At 39.0% G+C, this 22412-nt stretch overlaps 1 long non-coding RNA gene across 1 annotated transcript in view; it reads left to right on the forward strand.

The window, feature by feature from the left end:
- Positions 1 to 22412, forward strand: part of LOC138992775 (uncharacterized) — an 89919-nt gene that overhangs the window by 16591 nt on the left and 50916 nt on the right. The window contains exon 3 of the long non-coding RNA XR_011468135.1: positions 6515 to 6643. This is a non-coding gene — a long non-coding RNA (uncharacterized lncRNA). The remainder of the gene's footprint in view (positions 1 to 6514; positions 6644 to 22412) is intronic.

Consider the following 22412-nt stretch of genomic DNA (forward strand, 5'->3'; position numbering starts at 1 on the left):
TTCCGGATAAAGCCATGGTGGTGGGGCCGAGGTGGTTAGGGACGATCAAGCAAGGAGGGGAGGGCAGTTGGGGGTGAGCAGGCCGGCAGACAGAGTGATTAGGGGCGATCAGGCAGGCAGGTAGGTGAGCAGTTAGGAGGCAGTGGTCCTGGATTGTGAGAAGGATGTCCAACTGCCAGCATTCGGATATCCCCCGAGGAGTCCCAGATTGGAGAGGGTGCAGGCCAGGATGAGGGACACCCCCCGCCCCTGTGCATGAGTTTTGTGCACAGGGCCACTAGTATTGAAGAAGAGCATAAACTCAGTTGAGTGTGTTAATGTTCATAATGCATTATCTGCATGTTATTTACCAACTAAATATCTTTTTGTTGTCTACTAATAAACTGGGTTATAACTCTTACATGAGCCACTTTAAAAGAAAATGGCACCAATAGACTTGCTGGATGCAGGATTGCCACAAACCTTCAACTTCGGGGGGGGGGGGGGGGAGTAAATCATTTCCCTTTCCCTCTTGTGAACAATATTTTAATTGTAATTATTATTTTAATCAGTCAGTTTTTGTCCATATTTACTACTTTCTTTGCTTTTTATTCCCCTTTGTATCTTCCACCTCAGATCACATCCTTTTTGAACTTTAAGTATTTTATTTCTAGAAGTATTGAATATAATGTGTAACATATTTGTGCTCCTTTTTCATATTTTCAACCCTCTCAGTGAATTTCTTGAAAAATATTAAACATTTTATTTTTGAGCTGGATAATCCCAGTATCTATAATTTTTAGGCTCTGATTGTGATATATTTTACTTTTCTGGTGACTCCCTTATGTGTTTCCTGTGTATTTTGTGACATTTCCCCCCTGTGAGCTACTACAATATATATATGTGTGTGTGTGTGTGTGTGTATGAATTTTGGGGGGTCTGGATTAATGTGGGTTTTTCAATACAGAACTTTTCATCTGTTTCAGCAAGGTGCCTTGTGGGACTATATATCAGAAAACGATTATAAATTAAATATTTGGTTTAATTAAGTTTGGACCACTCAGACAATTCATTTGCATTTCCTCTTCTGTAAAGTGCCTGCTTAAGTCCTTTATCCATTTTTCTACTGGATTTCTTATCTCATTCCATTCTAACTATTTTAGATAAGAATACCATATTGGGTGAATATGGTACAAATATTTTTCCCCAGTATGTCATATATCTCTTCATTTTCTCTCCAGTAGTTTTCCAGAAATAGAGGTTATTCACTTTAACATTTTCAACTGTATTGGGTATTTCTCTATTTTCTGTAAGGACTATATCTCTACTCTTATCTTATAAATATAATTCTTATTTCTTCTAAATGTTTATAATTTTCCCCTGCACATTTAAGTGGTTACCCACACATATTTGTGTAAGGTAGAAATTGCAATTTAATTTTCCCCATATGTATAACAGGTAGAGATAGCACTATTCATTGAGTAATCTACCCATCCATTTATCTGCAATGTTGGAGTTGACAAGCACTGAATTTCTATATTGTCATCAGTCTATTCTTAGACTTTTAGTCTGTTCCATTGGTCTAGTTATTTATAACTAAGTCAAATTCACACTGTTTTAATCAATAGCCTTTAAAATAAATTAGTCTTTCTATCTTGTCAATAAATCTGTCTTATTCCCCATCTTGTTATTTTCCTACAGTATTTTGCCTTTTTTTTTTCACTTTGGTTTTCACATTTTCATCAATTTTAGACTCAAACTGTCAAGTTCTGTTAGTCACCTATTGGCTTTTCTATTGGAATTAGATCAAATCTGGGGTTGATGTTGAGAAAACTGACGTCTCCTCCCTCCTTCCTGAAATGGCTACATTTGATCTTAAATTATTGAAATTTATGGCTAAAACTGCTAAGTCCGTTGGCTGTTGTGGACCCTTTTCAGCAAGGGCTTAAAAATAAATCTTTACAGTAGGAATGGAAATGAGATTATGTATGATTTGCTTAAATTAAAGGAGTCTCCTCTACGAAACCTCAGGAGACTTAACCATTTCTCTCAGACTAAATTTTGCTAAAAAGAAACCTCCATTTATTATTTCCAGTCCTGGTTTCCCTGATGCTACATTAAATACTAGAAGGCTAGTAAGAGCCTAAAACCAATCTAATAGTTTCTGCTGCAGGAATTTAGAGTAGGGAAAAATAGTGTGAAGACATTCAGCAAATATTCAGTCTTTGGGGGAGTTAAAGGAAACATTCCCAAGAAAACTTAACTTTAGATTTAAAATGTTCAACTTACCTCAGTAGCTTCAGTTCATCTTAGAACACTGATTTTCCCTATTCTATTTGTAACATAAACATAGCTCAGCAAATCTTTGAGGAAAAAAAACCTAAACCAGAAGTAATTCTACCTTTTCCTCTTTCTGCTTTACAAACATAGTATGAATTTAGGCTGTCACTTTCAGAAGTCAAATGTACTGACTTTTATACTAATAGTCCAATTTTAATGTTATATTTCTAGTCATATTTCAATCAGTATTTACTGATTGCCTCATCTTCATCAGGCCCTTCATTAGATGCCAGAATTAGAGAGAAAGTTCAGACATAATTTTCTACACTTAAGAGTCTAATAGATGAAGAAACATTCAACTTCTGTTCCTTAAATATTCAGAGTTAAGGAAGAATTATCTCCTGGCATTAGCCAACAATGACCAACTTATGAGATAGCACCTAAAATTATTTTAAATATTATTGAGTAAATAAACCTAGCTATCATGTGTTAGGATCTGAAGACACATGGAGATTCAGTCATGGCCCAAGTTATACGGGGAAAGATGAATATCTAAAGAGATTATTGTAAGATATATGATTAATGGAAGCCCTTAACAGATTAGGATGAGCCAAGCAAGAAGTCAGAGTAGGTATCATTTGAACTGAGAGAATGAAAGCATATAATGAATTAGGTGAAGGCAAAACTTTCCATGTGAGCACCTCATGGGAGAGCAGGAGGTGGGGAGGGAGGTAGGCTGCGAAGGCCATATGGGCCAGATGCAAGTTTTCTGAAAAAATACACAAGATTCTACTGAATAATGAAGAGTAGTTGCCCCAAATAAGCTTTTTTATAAGAAATGTTTTATAAGAACGTTTTTCTCCATTGATGGATACTTCAAACAGCACCTGACTCACACAAATATACTAGAACATTCTATTTGAGATGAAGGAGAAACAGACTTTTAAACTGCGTTTAGTGTCAAAGAACATTCTGTAGCTGTCTGCTAGTGTGTATGAGCTGTCAGCTCTCATTCGTGTTCCTCGCTCCTTGGGGTCTCCTTTAGATCCTATAACCAGTAGACTCCTCCTGAGGAGCACTAAGTCATGTGCTGGCTGGAGAATCTGTGGGTCCCTTTGCTGTCACTTTCCTATTGATTTTACCAAACACAAGCTTCCTAGTCCAAGGAAGAATGCTTTGATCGCTTGAAGTCCTCAAAGAGACTAAATATGGCACTGAAGTTGCTTTGGTGTAGAGATGACGTAATTGTCCTGGTCATAAATAGTATCACTGGGGTATTAGACTACTTACTGGGTTAGCCATGTAGGGATTAAACTGTCCCTGACACCTCACTTTATGAATTAACTGGAAAATGAAACAATAGAGACAAGGAAGACAATAGAGACAAGAAAGACTAGTCAGAATGTAGGGAGCAAAAATAAGGGTTTAGAAGATACTTCCCAAAATTACATCTGAGGGGAGAAGTCACACTGATTTAGCATGGATGAATTGACAAGACTAAACAGAACCAATTTATAGCATACCTTTTACAGGCTAAGTGCATACTTCTGTTCCACTGAAATTATTGGCATGGTCTCACACAATTGTCAGGGATGACAATTATCATTATATTGATCAAGCAAAAACTCAGCATTTCAAAATGATGAACTCATTCAACACAGAGAATCTTCTATTTACCAGGTAGAGCTTCAAAGACCAGTGGAACAAAATAAAAAATACCAACATACACGTAATGGGAGAGCCAGAAAGAGAAAGTAGAGAAAGGGGAGGAGATAAACAGGTATTTAAAAATAACTGAAAAATCCCACAATTTATAAATACATTGATGATACTAAGACCTTTAGTAAACCCCAAGAAGCATGAACTAAAAAATATCTACAGCTAGCCAGATCATAGCCGAACTGTTGAAAGGCAAAAATGAGATCATTTTGAAGGCAGAAAGGGAAAAATACTCACGAGACAGAAAAACAGATGATTAATGGCTGGTTTACATTAGAAACAATGGAGTTCACAAGACACTATTGTAACATACTCAAAGCTCTGAAAGAAAAAAAAAAAATCACTTCAATAGTGACAAAATAAATACTCCCAGATAAACAAAGATGGAAATGATTGTTGCTAAAAGACCTGACCTAAAAAAAAAAATAGTAGAAAAAGTTCTTTGGCTGAAAATGACACCAGATGGTCATGTGTATCCATAGGTAATAACGAAAAGAGCTAGAAAATTGAATGTATGTGAATGATTATAAAAGCCTATATAAAAATAAACTCTTATCAATTTCTTTCTTTAAAAAGGCATTAGTATAAAGCAATAATTATAACGTTGTATTGTTGGTGTATAGAACATGACAATGAAAGGACAAAGTGTGGGGAAGAAAAGGAGAGGGAAAATGCCTGGGTTTTTGAAGTCAATTGTAATGAATTATAAAGCATTTTGTATTCCCTAGAGCAGGGATGGCGAACCTTTTGAGCTCGGCGTGTCAGCATTTTGAAAAACCCTAACTTAACTCTGGCGCCGTGTCACATGTAGAAATTTTTTTGATATTTGCAACCATAGTAAAACAAAGACTTATATTTTTGATATTTATTTTATATATTTAAATGCCATTTAACAAAGAAAAATCAACCAAAACAATGAGTTTGCGTGTCACTACTGACACGCGTGTCATAGGTTTGCCATCACTGCCCTAGAGCAACCATTAAGTAGGTCCAAATAACACAGTAAAAATCAACAAAGAAATGTGTCCCACTAAAATATCTATAGTAATAAAAGGGTAATATGCTAATTAGACCGGATGTCCTTCTAGACAAAGCCGGGGCCAGAGGGAAGCTCAGGTCCCGGGTGCCTGCCGGCAGCCAGAGGGAAGCAGCCTGGGTCCCGGGTGCCAGAGGGAAGCCGGTGCCAGCAGCAGGAGGAAGGAAGGCCTACTCTTGCACGAATTTTGTGCATCGAGCCTCTGGTTTAATAATAAGGGTTAGTAAGAAGACATGAGACAAAAGGACAAATAGTAAAATGGCAATTATAAATCCAACCCTTGTAATAAGTGCATTAAATGTAAATGCCATAAACATCCTACTCAAAAGGGATTATTACATGGAATAAACATGGAAAGTCCCAAATAGATGCTGTCTAAAAGACATGCACCTTATATTTAAAAACATAAATAGGTTGTTGAAAAAGATATATCATGAAAAGTAACTGTTAGAGAGCTGGAGTGGCTAGACTAACATCACCATTCCAAGACCTATGCATCAGAAATGCATGCATGTATTTACCAGGATACGAATATGAAATGTTTACAGCAGCTTCATTGAAAAAATTAAAGAAACAATAAAAAGGGAAGGAAGGAAGGCAGACAGATACATAGACATCCACCAACAAAAGAATGGTAAACAATTTAATTGTGAAAGGTCAGTCAAGTGTTGAACAATGTACAGTAAATGTGCCACAACTACTTGCTACAATGATGAATCCTATGAACATAATATTGAACAAAAAGAAAACTGGATACAAAATGCATACTTAATGGTTCCATTAATAAAAGTTCAGGAAACAAAATTAAGCTACTAGTAAATTTTGTCAATGTTTAATCTTTGGGTAGGAGTGAAGGAGCCTCATGATGAAGATATGGAAGATTGGAGAAATTCTATTTCTTGGTACTTGTGTGTGTGTGTTTTATGATTACCCATTAAACTGTATATTTTACATTTTTCTATATATACAATATACTTTATTATATAGATTAAGTAGATTAGTTAATATATATATGAAACCACCTAATTTTCTCATTCATCCTCATTCTCTGGCAAACAATATGTTCTCTATCTCTATAATTTTATAATTTAAAAATATGAGTGAATTCATATAGTATGTAATACACACACAGGTGTGTTTATAGAAGCTTTATTTGTAATAGACCCCATTATATAAACAACCCAGTTCCTTCAACAGGGGAATGGTTAAAAAACTGGGGTATTCCTATGCCATGGAATACTATTCAGCAAAAAAGGAAAAAACTACTAACGCATATAATAACTTGGATGGATCTCGGTGTCATAATGCTAAGTGAAAAAGTCAATCTCAAAGGATTGCTGTTGTGGCATGAATTGTGGTCCCCCTCAAATTCATGTTATAGTCCCAAATCCTAGTACCTCCGAAGGTAACCATATTTGGAAATAATCTTTAAAGCAATGATTAAGTTAAATGAGGCCATTAAGGTGGAGCTCTAATCAGATGTTACTGATGTCCTTATAGGAACTGGAAGAGAGACCGGGGATGTGTGTGCACAGAGGGATAACCAGATGAGGACACAGGGAGGAGAGCAGTCTCAGGAAGAACCAGACCTGCCAACACTTCCATCTCAGACTTCCAGCCTCCAGAACCGTGAGTCAATATGTTTCTGTTGTTGCAGCCACCCAGTCTCTGGTGTTTTGTTATGGCATCCCTAGCAAACTCATACAGTTACATGCTGTATGATTCCACTCACATGGTATTTTGGAAATGACAAAATTATAGAGATGGAGAAAACATTAGTGGTTGCCAGGCATTGAGGTGGGGCAAAGCAATGAGATGGTTGTGCCTACAAAGGGAAAGCATGAGAGATCCTTGCAATGGAATTTTTCTGTGTATTTTCTGTGTATTGACTATGGTCACATCCATCTACATATGCAACAAAATAGGGGTGATACATGCATACACACAGCAGGAGTGCCTGTAAAACTGAAGAACTCTGAACAAGGTAAGTGGATTCTATCAATGTTAGTTTCCTCGTTGTGCTTTTGTGCTGTGGTCATGCAGGATGTTAACGCCGTGGGAAACGGTGACAAGGGTCTGTACAATCTCAGCGAGTTATGTCTTACCACCGTGTCTCAGTATACAATTAGCTCAGCATAAATAGTTACAAAGGATAGAAATATGCTGAAGCCTTGCATTATGTTATTTTCTTCGAGCGATGATTTGAATTTATTTCTGTGTATTTTTTGTGTATCGACTGTGGTCACATCCACCTACACATGTAACAAAATAGTGGTGAGCTAACACACATGCATACTCACACCAGGAGTGCATGTAAAATTGCAGAACTCCGAACAAGGTAAGTGGGTTCTATCAATGTCAGTTTCCTGGTTGTGATTCTGTGCTGTGGTTATGCAGGATGTTAACAAGGGGGAAACTGCGAAGGGTCTGCATAATATCACCGAGTTATTTCTTACCACCGCATCACAGCATACAATTAGCTCAAATAAGTTAAAAAGAAGGATGGAAATATGCTGAAGCCTTGCATTACGTTTTTTTCCTCTAGAACTGATTTGAATTTATTTCTGGCAAGTGCCCTAGGATCACTCAGTCAATGATTGCCTTGGTTCAATTTCAGGGATTGATATGAGATCCAGTCCATGTGAAGTCTCTTTTATTTCCAGCTTCCCCTTCCTAGGGTATAGGCCCTTGTTATTATAATCAAGTGGTTGGTAAATAGCCACTGCCTGGTTTTGTAATAAAGTTTTGTTGGGACACAGGGAAACCCGTTTAAGAATTGTGTACTGCCACTTTCATGGAACAACAGCAGGGTTGAGTATGGTCTGCAAAAGGCAAAACATATTGGTTTGCCAGCCCTTTACAGAGAAAGTTTACCTCTTCTTATTCTAATCCAAAGCTTGAAGATTTTGAAAGGCTAGGAATCCAATTTTTATTCTCCTCAACCCATGAGGCTGTTAAATGTATTTCTTAGCTTCTCAATTTCTTTCTTCTGAATTCAGCAAAAGCACCTTGGAGGAAAGCGGCCTCAAATGGAAATCTTACCGCCCTAAATTGTCATTTTTTCCTTAGTTCTTTTTTTTTGGTAATTTTTTTTTATAGCCTTGTTATCAATTCAGTGTCTTTTTAGCAGGCTCTATTTCCTGTGATTCTATTGATCCCAGCAAGAGGGTTGGTCTGCTTAGCTTCGTCTGCCATTATCAGAAGCAAAAGTCACTCATGCCCCCGTGACAGTTTTCAGAGCGCCTGATCAAAGTGAGACTCCCTGTTAACCATACAAGCATGACTTGTCAAGATTAGTATTTAGGTCATACCCACCTGAAACATCCAAATTGTGAGTGTCACCATTTCCCTGGGAATGAATGATGAATTCCTAGGGAATGTATGACACTGACGGGCCACGTGAATAATCGGAGAATCATTAAGCCAGAAACAGCCATCGGAATAGCCATTATCTGTAGGCATCAGAGAGTAACCAGAAAGAGCAGGGTCAGGGACCTTCAGCTTTGGAGGTTATTAAAGAGGAAAGTTCAAAAGACTGCGAGAGAGGTGGCTTTGATAAGCTTCAAAGAGGCACTTGAAAGAAAGGGGAAGCATGAGGAGTGGGTGGATGAGTAGAGGTTTCATGGTCATGAAGAGAAGCAGTTAGAAACTCAGGAATATGGAACTCCAGCAGAGAAACACGAGTAAAGGTATCCAATTGGATGCAGAGAATTTGTTTGCTATATGTATGATCTTTTCCTTCCATTGACTTGTGGTCAAACACTGACCCTTTGTAAGGGCACCTCTAGATGTTTTGCACTATTTTAGTGCAGTCTTTCATGTCAGAATGTGTTGCCATGAGAACCTGAATTCAGACAGACTATTATTTTTTTACAATGGGATGAAAGCCTTTCCCATTCAGGACATGTGATGAAGCCCTCAAAATCTCTGCACTGTGAAGTACCAATCTACAATTTATTTATAGTTTGATAATAGCAGCAAAGATATTATAGACATACAGAGACTAGATGGAACATAATTATTATTGTTGTTAATTAGACATGGGATGGCATCTACTACACTCTATCTTGTTATCTATTCATTTACACCTTGACAACTTTTCTAAACAGCCAAATTGTTTAGAAATAATGGAGAATTCTAATCATAACCTCTAATTCTTAGAACTTGATACTGTATTTTCATCTAGACTTAGAATGTTATAGAACTAATCACTGGTGAACTGTAATACTGACTGTCCTTCATTCAGGTCCCACTGAGTCAGGGTCCACAGGTGGGCATCCAGCCCAGCTTGGTCACCACTAGCCTACATGGCACTTTGGAGAGAATTGGAAATAATACTATCTCTTTTTGGGATAAAACAGTTGTATTGATGTGTGGCTTAGGTGAGTGGACAGTGGATGTGTCTGAATTAGAAAAAGGAGCTATGGACTGATGCTTGGGAAGGAGATTGGACTAGATTTCAGCTGCTACTCAACCTCTTGGTCAGATATCCTTGTGAAGTGAATTAAGTCTGTAATGTCCCTGAAAGCAACCTTGTATAAATTTTAGGACTTGTGGATGTCATTTACCTTTGCTCTTATAAAGCCTCATTTTGAGATTCAATTATGGGCTAGAAGATTACATTTCAGAAGGATTCATGATTTCCACTGTAAACATGGAGTTTTAAACACGAGTTTTAACATGCTAATGTATGGGAATCTATAATACAATCACTACTTTTATCACTCTAATAATAGCTGATGTTTATTTGCAATATTCCCTCATGGCAGAGCAGAAAGCACATATGCACGGACACTCCAGGCAAAGTATGACAACCTAACAGAATCTATTTCTCTTAGTTAAAATAGTCTGAAGAAAAGACCTTGTCCATATATAATGTTTTCAGTAGTTGTTGAAGCATGAGTGTATGACTGAATGGATGAATGGATGGATGGGTGGATGGATGGATGGATGGATGGATGGATGGATGGATGAATGAGTGAATGAATGAATGAATGAATGAATAACAAACCAGGACAACTACCTCTGCCCCAAAGCTATCAAATAACTCACTGTCTTTGGTGGAATTGCAGAAATCAGAATTGCTTTTAAATCAGAAATCTGGATTTGAATTCTGTAACCACAATATATGAACTAGATGACCTCAGGGAAGTTGATTCATCTTGCTGAGGTTTAGTTTCTTTACCTATAAAATTGTTGTATTTGGGGTGTCTGGCAATGTCTGCTGTGGGCCCTACAATACTGTTGTAGGGAGCGACAATCCCTCACAAAGTTTGGAGGGATTTGGGAGGATTGATTCTTACTGTTATGCTCCACCTACTATGATAATGAAAAAAGAAAACCCACAAATACCTCAGCAGATTTTTCCTTCTGTTTATGGAATAAATGATGAACTCTGGTTATGATCCATAAAGGGAAATTTTATCAAAATGAACAAATATTTGCTGATAATTATTCCTACATTGTCCACAGATTTGTATTTTCTGAGATGAGACAAATGTCTTGTAAGTACTGGATAAAGTACTAAGGCTGACCTTTTTAGTTCAAGGAGCATTAAAGGGCAGCCGTAAACCCAATGTTCTTTTTCTTTTTCTATTGCAATCATAAAACCTTTTCTTTCTTTTTTAAAAAAATATATTTTATTGATTTTTTACAGAGAGGAAGGGAGAGGGACAGAGAGCCAGAAACATCGATGAGAGAGAAACATCAATCAGCTGCCTCCCACACACTCCCCACTGGGGATGTGCCTGCAACCAAGGCACATGCCCTTGACCAGAATCGAACCTGGGACCCTTGAGTTCACAGGCTGACACTCTATCCACTGAGCCAAACCGGTTAGGGCCATAAAACCTTTTCAATAGATTTCTTTCACAGGCTTTGGACTAGGCAGATATTCCTACAAAAACATGTGTTATCATGATGTGAAGTATTCTTTAATATGACTAAACTTACATCTTATACCCCCTACATGTCTCTTTCTCTCTTTCTCTCTCTCTCTCTCTCTCTCTCTCTCTCTCTCTCTCTCTCACACACACACACACACACACACTCACGTGCGCACGCACACGTGTGGCAAACTCTGCAGCCACCTTTAAGGGCTGACTTTATTTACAGAATTATACCCTCTGCCACAGTGTTTTTTCCTCTTCATCAAATAGCTGAATACAAAAAAAAAAAGTGACAGGAGTTTGACAGCATCTAGAAAAGAACAAGTGACATTAATTCATGAAACACATTTATACTGTACAAAGATCAAACTGGCAAGTGTTCAGCTAATGCATTCAGATTAGCCTAATTCTGCCTTCTATGCCATACGCATATTAGAACAAACAAAATGGCAGTGTAGTTGAATTACAGTTGTTGTGGTTTACCCTGTGAAGGCCAAGGAAAGTATTGCTTTTAAGGATGTTTTTCTGTCATGTTGATGCAATGATAGCTATTTTTATTGCACTGTTGAAATTATGCATATATTTCAGTGTGTGTATGTATATATATATGTAAATTATATGCACAGACATATTCATTCTAATCCTCTCTTTTCTCTATTACTTCTTTCCGTCTTGTCTCTGAATTTGTTCCTCTGTTTACCTCTCTCTCTGTACACACACACACGTAAACAAATCTATTTATCTATCTATCTATGAATGACAAAAACTGACTAGAGTGAGGTTGTCATAGAATTCACTGTTTTCCACATCCAGCTACAATATTGTTACCCTATTTACATAAGAGAACAATGAGGTTCAAAAAGATTTGTCCATGATAACTTAAGATGTGTTGATCATAGCACCCACTGCATTCCATTTTATGTGCTATGGAAGAAATAGAAAATAGGAAGAATTCTTTACTCTCAACATTGAGGGCAAGATATTAGACTATCATACATCTGAGAGAGATGAGGGGAAAATGGAAATACTGTAGCTTCTCTTGATCAGGAGGACGGTAGAAGTCGTCCTTAGCCGGCCTTATAAAGAAGAATGAAGTCGGAACATCATGTATTTTCTTTTCATTTTTGTCTTGCCTATAACTCATAGTCTGCCTTTTGTTCACCCTCAGAAGCAATAATCCCAATGGCAAAATTCTTCCCTCTTTGATCTGTCTTGACAAATCATTTTGGGATTTCTAAAACAGAGAAGAGGATATGGATGAGAGAAAATTCGGGTCTTAAAGCTTCATTAGATTTTTATCACCAAGACTGCAACCATTAAAACTATCCTGCCTGTCTATCTTTTTCAAGCTCTTAAATAGACTTTAATATCTTCTTTGGACAAACTCATTTCAGAAAAATCTAGTCCCAGTACAGGAGGAAGAGGGAGAGGGGAGGAGGAAGAGAAGGGGAGAAAAAGAGAGGAGAGAAAAAGTGGGGAAGGGAGGAAGAAGGCGAATATAAGAAACACAATTTTTATACTTGAAGAACTTATTTTTAGAAGATGCTCGGGTTAATTTTTCTGCTAGAATGTGCCATCTGGGAATTATTGTCCTTTTTAGAAAAAGGAAATAGAAGGCATATTAATACTACAAAAATGTGAATTGAGCCCCGCCTCAGTTGGTTGGAGTGTCATCTTGTACACCAAAAGGTTGCAGGTTTGATTCCCAGTCAGGGCACATATCTAGGTTGCAGGTTTAATCCCTGGTTGGGGTGAGTGTGTGAGGCAACCCATCAGTGTTTCTCTCTATGTAGCTTTCCATTCAAAACCACCTGCTGACTTGCTTTTCCTATGAAATGTCATTTCTAGGCAGATTTTTAGTAACAAGCGCAGACTTGAACAGAGAGCCAAGAATCGGAGAAAAACTGAAAGCAGAGAGTTTGTTTGTGAATTAATGGCAGGTACATAGAAAATTAAGCAAAGCCACAAAAAAGTTATAAATATTAGCTTCAAAAAATAAAAAAATTACTAAATAGAATATGTACCAGATAAAAATATTTAAAGTTATAAAATGTAAATATTAACTAAACTAAATTTTGTGATATTAACATAAGAGATATGGAGAAGAAATGCCTTTATAATCCCTATGAAGAGAGGTAAGTGGTCATATTCTGTAGTGTTAACTTTACAGATAATATCCACTACCTAAGAACTCAAGAAATAGCTATATGAGAAGTACTAATTGGTAGTTATAAAATAGTCCTGGGAATGTGGAGTACAGCATGGGAGTATGGTCAATAATATTGTAATAACTATGTATGGTGTCAGGTGGGTAATTGAAATATAGGGGGGTCATTGTGTGAAGTAAATACTGTCTAACCACTATTCTGTACACTTGAAACTAGTACAAAATAATACTGACTATAAACTGTAATTGAAAAACAAAATTTAAAACATAGAAAAAAAGCAATAGCTATCTAGACATATGTATGAACTGACTCGCCTGTGTTTGATGCAGCATTTTCTGTTTCCAAGGTCATGCCAATTTTAAATTTAAATAGACCTTGGCCATGTGGGTCCCTGATATGGGTCTGTCTCTACTATTTGATTATTCCTACACTGATGTGAAAAAATGCAGTTTTCTCCTCATTGTAAAAGTCATAGTTTTATAGTACTTACTATGTGTCATTTCCTGAACTATGTCTAATCTCATTGTCTCAGGTAATCCTAAGACGAACCAGTGACACAGCTAGTATCGCTACCTCATTTTACAAATAAGACTGAGTCCCAGAAAGTGGGCATAACTTCCTTTAATTCACATTGAGATGTGCTAGCTAGAAATATGGAAGCAACTTCCAAAATAAATGGCAAAACAAATTTAAAATAGCTATCCCTAACGGCAGGAATTAGGAATAGGTAGGGTAGTGTATCAGTAATCAGCTGCTGTATAACAAATCACCCTATAACTTAGAGGCTTGAAAATATCATTTTTCTCTTGAATCTTCAGTTTGAGCAGGGCTTGATGGGAACCTCTCCTAGTTCTTGCAGTATCATCTGCCATGGCTTACATGGGGATTGGTGGATCCATAGTTGTGGCAAATTTTGGAAAATATTGGAAGGTGGAAATATTGGGAAGCGTGGAAAATTTTGCAGTGTGCATTTACGTGTGTGTTGTTTATTTGTATGGGTGTTTATTTACATTAAAACAGTAGTATTTGCTTTCATCCAACATCTGATTATTCAAAGTGGAATCTCATGGCAAGAACTGACAATCACATTCTAGGGCTGCTAATGTCAGCCTGTCCTAGACAGTCCCCGCCTTGAATTCACAGCTATAAAAGGTTTGCATCTGTTGTAGATAAGTAAAGATCACATGTGAAATTGAATATCACAGCCAAGTGCAGCGATGCTACACACCTTTCAAAGATACATCCGAACAGGTGCGAGACTGTGAGCATCAATCATCAGGACTCATAGCTAAGCCCCCAGAACCCCTGACACCAGCATGACAGACAGAAGAGATTCCGCAGCTGTCAGAATATGTGGTGCTTGAAGCTGCATTCCATGGCTTTTCACTGATTGACAGGTCTCTTCGAGGTGCCTTGGGGATTTGTTACCATCTGGCATTGCTCCATGTCCCTTACCTTCTGAGTGTTGTATGATGGTTAACTGGTTAAACTTCAGAGGAGCAGCAAGGAGTAGGCAGGAGCAAGTAGCAATCCCTTCCTTTTAGCTAGAGACGCAGAAGTACTCAAGCGTTGGAAGTTCAGTGACTCATACAAGATCCTAATGTCACAGATTCTGATACCAGATCATATGTTCAATTATTAACATTTTTGAACAGTCTTATGTGCTTGAGACACTGAGCTTAGAGGAATAAACCACCCTTGTGGAGCTCCCAGGCTTACAGAAAAAGCATATATACACTCAAATGTTGGAGGAGAGAGGCTCTAAAAAGCACAGTAAAAATAAGACAGTCTCTTTTTGGTTTCTACATACCTCTTTACATGAACGCAGGATTCAAAGAGGCAGCATCTGCCATCTGTTTTCAAGCAAGAGTGTGCATTTGGGTGGCCATGTATGTTTGTATAGGATGGAATGAGGACGAAGGCGGTCGGCTTCCAGTATAGCATTGTCCAAAAAGCACAGCGACCTGACATAGCACTTTCTCATGTCTGTAGACCAAAAAGTGGGCTGTGTAAGTGGGCAATATGCCAATTATAATTTGCATTTCAAACCACATAGGCCAAGCCACAGTCGCCTTAAAGCATTTAGAGAATAACACTAAGTCAATGTATATAACAATTTATTTAAAATGAATATGTTGCCTTTAAAAGGCATGCTAAACTTTTTGCAGAAAAGTTATCCTGAGAAGAAGAGAAAAATGAATCCAGAAAACGCAAAGCTGAGAGGCACAGACCAGAGGGCCTAGTGATGGGCCATATTAGGCATCTGCTCTTTAGGCAAAACCGGGGGGCAGTCCTTGGAACAGGTGAAGGTCAAAGATGGCCAGGCATTCCTCAGTCACTCTCTCCTTTCTTCCAGCACACCCAACTTGCTCAGGCCTGGAAACAATCAAACCGACAAATCGAATCTCTTTCTTGTTATTAGCAGATTACTTCTGCACTTTCACTGCTGAATTCCTCATCTCAGTAGTCTCTGCCTTTTTCCTTCACTCATTTTTTTCTTAATCCATTGTAACCTAGCCAGCTGCCCACCTCTCTATTTCTGCCCCAACCCCCAACACTCAATACACATTGTATCACTTACCATTGTCATGTAATAAAGTCCCAAACGTGGTAAAATAAAACACAGACAATTTATGATTTAACACCAACTGTAGGTCAGGAATGGGGTCAGGGCTCAGCTAGGTAGTTTTTCTGTTCTCTGTGATGCTGTCTGGGGTCACTCAGGTGGCCACCATCAGCTAAGAGTTGAGATGGAGCTGGAGCACCCAAAGGTGGACTCTCATCATTTAGGGGCTCTCTTCAGGGCTTCTCTAATCATTCAGAGTTGATCCTAGACTTCCTGAGAGCATGGAGCCTGGGCCCCAAAAGAGAAGAAGCAGAAGCTGTCTGTCTTTTTAAGGCCTGGGTTTGGGAGTTCAAAATCCACTTCATTCTAGGAGTTGGACAGACATCCAATTAATGTTCACTGAGTTAATACCAAAGTTATCAACAGAAATAATTAGAGTCTTAGAAGTCATTTGTTGAGAAGTTTTCCTGTACCAGGTACTGTGCTCAGTACTTTTTTTTGTATTAATTCACCAATCATCCCATAAGCTTTGAATGAAATTCTAGTATTACCCTGGTTTGAGGAAATGAGAAAACTGTGATTTGGTTGAGGTAAGGGATAGATGGAGATGTATCTGGCTTCAGCCACATTCTTAACTGCTGCATTCCACTACCATTTCAACCTGCCTAGCATACCTTGGGACTGGTTGACTGAGAGGAAGAGATGTGGCAGGACAGGTGCCTCAGCTGAATTCGCCTCTCCCATCCGTCAGGGTGTCTGGGACTCTTTATAGCCAATAAAAAATGATATAGTTTGGAAGCACTTTCTTGTACATGGGCATCTGATCATCCTGTCCTCTGAGAGTTGCACCAAGAGATAATGAAGAAGGCCCATCTTTCAACCCCCAGACCTCTTTGGAAGACCACACGGCTCTGTGATAACGGCTGTGTGGGAGTGACTCAAAGAAGCACCTGGCCATAAAGAACTCGGGAACAGTAGCCTGGACACTTGGGGTTTAATTCTGACATCACTACTAAGCTGCTGTTTGATCTTGAGTAAAGTAGTAAAGTATTTGATCTTTTTGGTGTTCTTTATCATTGCACTTTGAGTGGATGGAGGGAATTGATCCAGTTTGTTTCAATTATAGTTGACATACATTATATTAGTTCCAGGTGTACAACATAGTGCTTAGATATTTACATAACATAAAATGATCATCCGATAAGTCCAGTACCCATCTAATACCATGCATAGTTACTCTGATATTATTGACTATATTCCCTGTGCTGTACTTTACATCCCTGTGACTGTTTTTACAAATGGCAATTTATACTTATTAATTGCTTCCCCTTTTTCTCCCATCCCCCAAACCCTTCTCCCATTTGGCATCCATCAATTTGTTCTCTGTATCAAAGAGTTTTTTTCTGTTTCTTTTTTTCATTTACTTTGTTTTTATATTTATATTAGAGGCCTGGTGCATGAAAATTCATGCACGGAGCGGGGCGGGGGGGGGGAGGGGGGCGGGCGGTGTCCCTCAGTCCTCTCACAGTCCGGGAGCCCTTGGGGGATGTACAACAGACGGCTTAGTGCTGCTTCGGAGGTGGAAGAGGCTCCCCCCAACGCTGCTGTGCTTGCCAGCCCTGAGCTGGACTTCTGGGCTTCTGGCTGAGCTGCGCTTCCCCTGTGGGAGTGCACTGACCACCAGGGGGCAGCTCCTGCATTGAGCGTCTGCCCCCAGGTGGTCAGTGTGCATGATAGTGACCAGTTGTTCCACTGTTCGACCGATTTGCATGTTATATAGGATAAGTGAAATCATATGGTATTTGTCTTTCTTTGACTTTTTTCACTTAACATAATGCCCTCTAGATCCATCCATGTTGTTGCAAATGGCAAGATTTCGTTCTTTTTCATGGATGAATAACATTCCATTATATATATTTTCTTTATCCACTTGTCTATCAATGGACACAGGTTGCCTCTGTATTTTGGCTATTGTAAATAATGCTGCAATGAACATAGTAGTCCAGTTTTTTATGGCTCTCTGAATCCACAACCATTCCTCACCAGGATCTCAAGGAGAATTCTTTCTTCCATGCCTATTTCTCAGGCTACTAGAGACACAAGCGTGATATTTCTTCCCTCTGGACCTTGCTAAACCCCTGACATGGTTTCATATGATTGTTGATCTACAATTTTCTGGAATATTACTATTTAAAGTGCAATGTTCCAACTATTGCAAATCGTATGAGAGTCTATGATTACTTCATTCCCTTTTAGCCTTTATACCAACCTGATCTTAAGTGTTATATGTATGAGCCTCTTTTCTTAACTGTGCTTAAAGTCAAGGAGTGGGTCCAATTCATCACCTTCTGTTTAGTGCTTATCCATACCTTGCCTTTAGTAAAAATCAATACCGGTTCATTGAATTCCATTTAGCAACATCAACTTGCCCTTTCCTCATCATGTTATTAGTTTTCAGATTCCTTTATTCAGTATAGAAAATGCCATTGGCTGTGGTCAACTTCTAAAACAAGCCCCATTCTCACTATTGTATTGCCTGCACTCAATAGATTCTAATCTTCAGGCAAGAGCTGCTCCTTCTAAAGTTTCTGAGTGGCAATATGGCAGGGAGATTAGATGACAAGTTCAAAAGACCTGGGATTGAATCCAGGCTCTAATACTTGTAAGTTGTTTGCCGTATAAATCTTTCTGAGCCTGAACCCCCTCATTGCCAAAATGGGGATAATAATTGCTATTACAGAGGATGACCAGAAGGAATAAATTATATACTATATAGCAAGTGCTTATCACCATGACTGGTACATAATAATTGCCAAGTAAAGAATATGATTATTATTATTACCACTACCACTATTACTATTTGCTACCCCTACCAACTACTGAATATAATTCTAAAAAGCAAGTATCAACCTGTAATTGCTGCTTCAGTAACTGAAAGTACGTTAAAGGATGGTCTGGCTCAGAAACAAGGGCTGTATGCCCTTAGAAACAATAATGACAATGCACATTTCACATTAGCTCTGATGGATGGACAGGGGAAGAAGAAATCATATTTTTACAAACATAAAGATATAAAGTTAGTTAAGTCCTGTTCCCAAAGAGCCCTAGTGTTGTCTTGTTTAGTTCAGGAAATGCAGTCAGCTTGCTAAGGCAGATTTCATTATGGTTGTTCATTTTGATGCAGATTGCAAAGTGGGGGGAGGGGAAGGAGAGTGAGGGAGAGAACAGGATAGCTGTCCTGCAGCCTGTGCCAAGGAAGATGCAGATTTACAAATGCAGCAACAGCTACATTGCCAGGCATCATGCTCAGTACCAACTGCAGCAGGATCAGTGCTGGCATATGGTAAACACACACACACACGCACGCACACACACACGTGCAACTACATCCTATTTGACACAAGGGAAATAAAGAAATCACCAGAGCTTCAGAGACATGGACAGCTTCATCTAAGAACTCAGGGATAAAATGGAAATTTCAATTTTTGGTGAGTGACTTGTTTGTTCAGCCTCACAAAGTCCATTTTTCTCCCTGACTGATCCCATTTTCAGATAGAATCATCACACGTCCAAATGCAATTGCCTAAATTGAATATGTGTGACTCATAGCCATGTTTGCATAGTATTCTTTCAACTCGGGAGACGGAGCTAGTGATTTTTTCATCATCAGCCAACCTCCGTCAAACATCCAGGACTCATTTGTTCTCATTAAGAAACAAAATTACTGACCACCTGTGCCACCACTGACATATGTCTTGGGAAAAGGTGCAAAAACTGCAGAGTTGGGGGAAGTGGCTCATAGGCTTTCAAGACGATTGATTTCTGAGTCTTGCCAACCTGAACTATTTCCTTTTATTTCTTTATCCTGCAGTTATTCTGTACACCTATATCAGAGTCATTTCCCCAAAGCATAGTTCAGACCCAGTACTACTCAGGCCAAAGTCATCTCTGACATTTTGACTCTGAAAAGTGATTTCTAGAGAAGACTGCATTTGGCTCCTATAGGATTGGTAGGATTTCTACAGGGTGGGGCCCTAGTGTAGATAATGCAGGGGAGGGAAACAGCATGAACAGACAGGGCAGAAGGAGTAGAGGGAATAGAAAATAATTCTATATTGTGGAATCATAAAGTCTCTCTAGTCAAGCTAATGCTGTAGTGCTAACAGACTTACCTTGTAAGATCCTTGAATTAGATCAGATTAAAAATAGAGAGATAGACAGACAGGCAGATAGAATTTGATTTAAAGGGGGGGTAGTAGGGAGGAGAGAGGGAGGGAGGAAGAGTGAGAGAGAGTGATAGAGGGTGGAGGAGAGATGTATTAAAAGAATAGAAAGAAATTTTTTTCAAAATTTAATACTTAATTACACACAAACTAGAGGCCCAGTACATGAAAATTCATGCACTGGAGGGGGGGTACCTCAGCCCAGCCTGCCCCCTCTCACAGTCTTGGAGCCCTCAGGGGCAGGAGGCGGCCCCGTGATCAGGGGAAGGCGATGCCCCATCACACCTCTGCTGCTGCCACTGCCGGCAGTACAAGCCTCAGCTGACCCTGATTACCTGAGCTTCTGGTGGCCCTGGGTGGCTGGGGGGCTGAGGGGACTGGGAGACTCTGGAGGCAGGCGCACAGAGCGGCTGAGCCTGCCTGGGGGCGGGCTTGGCCTTGCTGCACTTGCCTACCTCTCCGGCAGGGCTGAGGGAACTGGGTGCCACCATCTTGTGGCTGTGGGCGCCCTCATCTTTGAGGGCATGGCAGTCAATTAGCATATTCCCTCCTTATTGGCTGTGGGCACCACCATCTTTGCGATGGTGTGAGGGTTAATTAGCATATTCCCTCTTTATTAGATAGGATAAGTCCAAGATCATGAAGAGCATCACAGATGACATGGACATTCAGTGCTTGCACTTTAATCTGTTTTCTACAAGTGAGGCAGATATTTATGGTTATTGAAAAATGGTTCATATTGGAACGTACAAAAGTCTCTGAAATATTTTTTTTTTCATGTTTTCTAACCTACCTTTATAACAGCTACAATAAAAAGGAGTGGGAAAAATTTTGAACACAATGCAAGAAATGATCTCTTGTAAGCAAATTGGAATCAGCCATTAGGATGTCTGTCCAGATTCTGTCAAATAATTGTCCAGGGTCACTCTGTTCCCTATTGCTGTCTAAAGGTCTGTAGAACTGCCCACCAGCCCTGCATGTTCTAATCCCTGCTTACTGCTCCAACTTTCTCTTACAGTTCTCCCCTGGCTCGCTTAGCTTAGTAACAACCACAGTGGCCTTCTTGGAGTTGCTACCAGAAAGCAAACCGAACCATACTCAGATCCCTTCACCCCTAAGTTTCCACATTAGAGATCTATTTTCTTAAACTTAACCGGACTTGCTTTTCTTTCATTCAGTTATCTCAAATGACATTTCCTAAGGAGATCTCTGATCACACTGTCAAAATTAGCCCCGAACACCCTCTACCACATTATCATTATCAATTATCTCCACTATTTTAAATAATCTTATTCTTTTGTCTACATGTGTATTATCTACTTTGTAGAAAATGAGAACTGATTGTAAAATTTCATGAAAAGGCAAAAGGCCTTGACTAAGCATCTAAACACGGAAGAGAACAAAGATAGAAGTCTTACCCCTAATATCCAGACTTACTATAAGTCTGGCCATTGTAGCTCAGTAGTTGAGCATTGACCTACGAACAGGAAGTCATGGTTTGATTCCCGGTCCGAGCAAGTGCCCCAGTTGCGGACTCGATCCCCAGTAGGGAGCGTGCAGGAGGCAGCTGATGAGGTAATGATTCTGTCTCATTGATGTTTCTGTGCCTGTCTTCCTCTCCCTTCCTCTCTGAAATCAATAAAAATCTATTTAAAATAATAGACTTACTGTAACACTGCAGTAATCAGGACAGCATGGCATCGTTGATAGAATAGATACGTAGACCAATGGAGCAGAATTCTATGCCTGGAAATAGACTCACACAAATATAGCCAACTGTCGATACTCTGTCCTCAAGTAGGTGGTGCCTAGCTTCTCACTCATGAAGTGTGAGCCGAGTAAATTACCTCCTCCAAAGGAAATGGAAACAGAAAAAAAAATTGATAAACCTGACACTCAGCCAGGAGATCAAGGTCAACATCAACAATAATGAGTCATGTTGGTAGTGTGTACACTTGGTGTAATATGATGAAAATGGCACTTTCCCTTGTGGTCTCCTCCCCAAACCCTTAACCCCAGTCTCATTAGGAGGAGCACATCATATAAGTCTCATTTGAGGGACATACAAAATACCTGAACATCAGTGTCAAAGCTGTTAAGATCATCAAGAGCAAGGACAGAGACTGTCACAGTTAAGAGGAGCCTCAGGAGATAACAAGACTGCTAACATTTACCGTGCTGTCCTTCGTGGGATCTGGGGCAGAAAGTGGACAGATAAATCTAAGGAAGCCTGAATAAAGCTGGGGCTTTATTAATAAGAATATATCAGTACTACTTCATTCATTATTACCAATGAACCATACTAATGTAATATATTAACAGTGGGGGAAACTAGGTGAGGTATGTACAAGAACTCTGTATTTTTGGCAGTCATTTTATAAATCTAAAACTGTTCTAAAATACAGTTTTATTAAAAAAATAAAACAAACTTTGAGCTTGAATTTCTTATCCCCCAAGGGATTGCAGGCTCTGAATTAAACTGAATTGGATTTAGATAAATAATGAGGCATTTTTTAAAACCTCAGATGGTGGAACAAGGAACATAACCACTGC

This window comes from Myotis yumanensis, unplaced genomic scaffold, assembly GCF_028538775.1.
Source record: "Myotis yumanensis isolate MYYU_CA2020_CCGP unplaced genomic scaffold, mMyoYum1.0.hap1 SCAF_14, whole genome shotgun sequence".
In the NCBI taxonomy this organism is placed as follows: Eukaryota; Metazoa; Chordata; class Mammalia; order Chiroptera; family Vespertilionidae; genus Myotis; species Myotis yumanensis.